Raw genomic sequence first — 5,342 nt, forward strand, 5'->3', positions numbered from 1 at the left:
CGTTTTTAAAACAACTGATAGTTTCAACGCTTACTACATGGTTACTAAGTTTATTCCATTCATCGACCACCCTATTAGTAAACCAATTCTTGCCTATTTCCTTCTTAAATCTAATTTTCTCCAGTTTATACCCATTACTGCGAGTCCTGCCCTGTTGTTTTATTATGATGACCTTGTTTGCATCACCCTTGTTCTAACCTTTGATCCACTTGAACACTTCTATTAGATCACCCCGAACTCTGCGTCTTTCCAGAGAGTGTGAGTTTAGGTGCCTAAGCCTCTCTTCGTAAGGGAAATTTCCGAGTCCATGTATTATTTTGGTCATTCTTCTCTGTACTGATTCTAGTGAATTGATGTCCATTCTGTAGGACGGAGACCAAAACTGTACCACATAGTCAAGGATGGGTCTAACTATCGCTAGATAGTTTAATAATTACCTCTGCACTTCTATTCGTAACCGTCGTAGCAATGAAGCCTAATGCGCTGTTAGCTTTATTTCTGGCGCTAATGCACTGCTTCCTGGTTTTAATGTCCGGACTCACCAGAACTCCCAAGTCCCTCTCGCACTCAGATTTTTCTAAAAACGTGTTATATAAGCTGTATCTATTTTCGGGGTTGTGTAGCCCTACGTTTAACACGCTACACTTAGAGATATTGAAGTTCATTTGCCATTTCACTGACCATGTTAACAATTTATGAAGATCATCCTGCAGAATCTCTGCGTCGTCTCCTGACCTAATTAGGCGTCCTATTTTAGTGTCGTCCACAAACTTACTAACATCACTATTTATCCCATCGTCTAAGTCGTTTATGTACATAATGAACAACAAGGGACCCAAAACCGAGCCCTGGGGGACCCCGGGCTCACACACACACACACACACACACACACACACACACACACACACACACACACACACACACACACACACACACACACACACACACAGTGAAACACTTTGAATTGACCAAATGAATATAAACGAATGCAAACGAGCATAAAGGGAATATAAAACACCCAGAAAGCGAACTTAAAAAAAAATATTGTCTGATCGTTGAATAAGCTGCCATACCCAGTACCACTATACCACCTGGCTGTGTGTGTGTGAGAGCGCTATCAGAGGAAGGACTTACCTGAATGATCTCTGATCACTCAATGCTAATCATCATCCAGGTGTTTCTTATTTATATTAGAATTCGGTCACCTCCACCCTCCACCCTCCACCTCCACAATCCACCTCCACCTCTACCACCCACTTCCACCTTCTCCTCCACATCCATATCCTCCATTAGCATATATGTGTATATTTGAAGTGTGCACAAACGCATATATAAAAACCACACACACATACACACACACACACACACACACACACACACACACACACACACACACACACACACACACACATACACACACACGCACACACAGACACATACACACACGAACACATGAATACATATATATATGTACACACAAACACATACACATGCACACACACACACACACACACACACACACACACACACACACACACACACACACACACACTCCACCTCTCGTGGGCGGGGAGTTCGGGGTGTGTGTGCGTGTAAGGTCACAGCATTACCCATAGATCGGTCATACGAGCTCTGAGCTCTCTTCTGGGAGGGAAATAGCTGTCGATCACGAGTCCAACCCGTGATCCAAAGACCAAGGTGAATCTCACAAACACACACACACACACACACACACACACACACACACACACACACACACACACACACACACACACACACACACACACACACATACACACACACAAATATATATACATACATATATATATATATATATATACATATATATATATGTGTATATATATATGTATATGTATATATATATGTACATATATGCATATATGTATATATATACATATACATAATGAATATATATATATATACGTATACAGTATATATATATATATATATACATATATATATACATATATATATGTATATATATACATATATATATATATATATATGTATATATATATATATAAATATATATATATATATATATATATATATATATATATAGTGTACATATATGTATATACATACAGATTATATATATTCATATATATATTCATATGTGTATATATATTTATATATATACACATGTATATATATATATATATATATAGATATATATATATATATATATATATATGTATATATACATTTATGTATACTGCACACACAACACACACACACACACACATACACACACACACACACACACACACACATATATATATATATATATATATATCTATATATGTACATGTGTGTATATACTACACACACACACACACACACACACACACACACACACACACACACACATATATATATATATATATATATGTGTGTGTGTGTGTGTGTGTGTGTGTGTGTGTGTGTGTGTGTGTGTGTGTGTGTGTGTGTGTGTGTGTGTGTGTGTGTGTGTGTGTGTGTGTGTGTGTGTGTGTGTGTGTGTGTGTGTGTGTGTGTGTGTGGGTGTGTATATGTATATATATATGTATACAGTATATATATATATCGTGACCGGACGTTTCGTCGCCGGACGATTCGTCGCCGGACAATTCGTCGACAGACATTTCGTCGAACAGACATTTCGTCGAACAGACATATCGTCGCCGGACGATTCGTCAAATGGATGTTTCGTCGAACAGACTTTTCGTCGAAAGAGTGAAACAGGGAACCAGGTATTTATGTAAATATTTTATAATAAATGATACTATTTGCCTAAAATACTTTTAAATATATAATGACCATATTCCCACATCTTGAAGGACATTTTTCAACATTCTCAAAAAGATATTTATTAATTAGACATTCTACATCTATTCTTGAGGTAATTATTTCAAGATATGAATGATAATAAGGTGATAAATGATGATATCAGTACAATTTGATATGTTTAAAGCAGCTGGATATCAGCTAATATTGCTCGTCGGAAGATCAAAGTAAGGCAAACTTATTTATCATTCTTTAATCTAAATACACAATACATACTAGAAATATTCCCACATCTGGAAAGACATTTTTCAATATTCTCAAAAAGATATTTATCAATTAGACATTCTACATCTATTCTTGAGGTAATTATTTCAGGAGCACTATCGAACGTTCCGTCGCAAAACCAGTGCATACTTTTTGCTAATAAATCGAGATTAGTGTCAGTTGCCATTAAAACGATATCTTCCTCTTCGACTAAAACAAATCTCTCCCCTCTTAACCAAATCCTAAGTTCGTCTGTTATTTTGTTCCCATCTGTGAATTTTCTTTGTCTTCTAATCATTCTGCCAAGACTTTCTTTTTTGGGAAGAGAACCAGTGGCTTCCAAGGGAAAATCAGGTATGCAGTTCTGAATTAAAGTACTCGTAATTTCTTCAGTATTATAGGCTCGTTCCTTCATCTTCTCTACTGTCTTGAGTACCACAGTTCTACTGGCATCTGGTCGATGAGAATGTGGCAGTGGAACACCTTGTAGTATATCATTCACTGTCTTAAGTCGCCCTCCACATCTCCCTCTTTCTTCGCATTTCCAATAGGTAATGCTATCCCTCATTTTGTCAACTGTATAAGTATACCCATTGTACACTAGTTTCCTTCCACCACGTTTAGTAACAGTGAACTCCATGGCCTGTGAGAAAAAATATATATCTTATTAAAAAGAAACTATATGTATATATATATATATATATATATATATATATATATATATATATATATATGTATATTTGTATATATATATATATATATACATATATATATATGTATATATATATATATATATATATATATATATATATATATATAACACGGCATCATCAAGAAGCTGAAAACGATATACATACATTATAAACCATATCAAATGCGTGACCGGACGTTTCGTCGCCGGACAATTCGTCGCCGGACATATATATCCATGAAAGTGGTCAGTATTCCTCATTTATTTATCTTGATTTGTATTTGACCGAAGTTATGGCCTGAATGAACTTCTTGTTGATAGCCTCAATTTTTGTTGTCGAAGAATTCGGCTCATCGGGGAAGCGAAATGAAATGCTACCGTACGACGTTTCGTTAATCCAAGAACATCATCAGTTACATAGTACATTTGGTAAAGAACAATTACATTTTGAATACAAACATGTGCGAAGGTTAGGAGAGGTCACCCTCATTATGTGTAAGAAATTCTGTCCATGAGCTTACTTTATGGGATTCTGTTTGTTGGCCAACGGACAGAATGCCAATGGTGGTGGTGATGATGGTGATGATGGTGATGGTGATGATGATGATGATGATGATGATGATGATGATGATGATGATGATGATGATGATGATGATGATGATGATGATGATGACGACGACGATGACGATGATAATGATGATGATTACAACGACGACGACGACGATGATGACCACGACGACGACGAAGATGACAATGACAATGATGATGACGACGACGACCTAGTTACAAACCGAACAAAGAACAAGTGTTCAGGACGTGATGGCATGAAGTGGGTCAGAAACGTGTGTCCCCATGACTTTGTACAACTCCACAATAACAAAGGTGACACACGGTACGTGGCATTGTGGATAGTGTCCCTACTTCTGACACACGAGTCCAGGGTACGATCCTTAGCGAGTGCTAACACACGGACCAGTGGCTTAAGTAGGTGTAACTTAAATAACTTAACGAATTTAACGAATTTAACGAACTTAACGGTCAAGTTACTTCAAATATGTTGGACAGTGAAGCAGCCCATTTTCAAAATCCATCAACTCTCCATCTCCATCAAGAGGCGCAACCCTGAGGGGTTGACGCTCGGTCTCTGGAATGGACCTGAGATCTCTCTTTACCCACTTCAACTGTATTTCTTACAATTGTTCACATATAGACATCTGGCAACCGGCGACTGATCTCGTTTCTTAGCCATTCAGCCGGTGACATAGAAACAGTCCTTCACTCACTCGACACGGACAGCAGAAAGATGTTTGGAAAGTTCCGAGGACCGTTGCCGGCCATTGTGGGGTTCCGGGTTCCGGGTTTTCCACATAGCGAAACTCGAGGCAACGGGGCAAGTGTTCGAGTCGCACTCTGATGGCTTTCCAACCCCTCACTGCAACAGCGGAGATTAGAGAAGCAGTATACCATTGCCACAATCCATGGTTAATTTGATTTAATGAGTTAGTTACTCAGTTACAATGACTTAATCACTAAAGTCAAACTTATTACACTGGTTTCAGTGTCCTTTCACTACAACAGCCATCCCAACATGTTCCATACT

The 5,342-nt window shown here is 37.8% G+C and overlaps 1 protein-coding gene across 1 annotated transcript in view; it reads right to left on the bottom strand.

Moving 5' to 3' along the window:
• LOC143027645 (fibrocystin-L-like) overlaps window positions 1-1,150 on the bottom strand; it is a 94,448-nt gene extending 93,298 nt beyond the window's left edge. The window contains exon 1 of the mRNA XM_076189041.1: window positions 1,135-1,150. The gene's annotated coding sequence lies outside the window, so the exon portion shown is untranslated. The remainder of the gene's footprint in view (window positions 1-1,134) is intronic.
• Between the last annotated feature and the right edge of the window lie 4,192 nt (window positions 1,151-5,342).

This window comes from Oratosquilla oratoria, chromosome 8, assembly GCF_046742065.1.
Source record: "Oratosquilla oratoria isolate Oo_2021 chromosome 8, ASM4674206v1, whole genome shotgun sequence".
NCBI lineage: Eukaryota > Metazoa > Arthropoda > Malacostraca > Stomatopoda > Squillidae > Oratosquilla > Oratosquilla oratoria.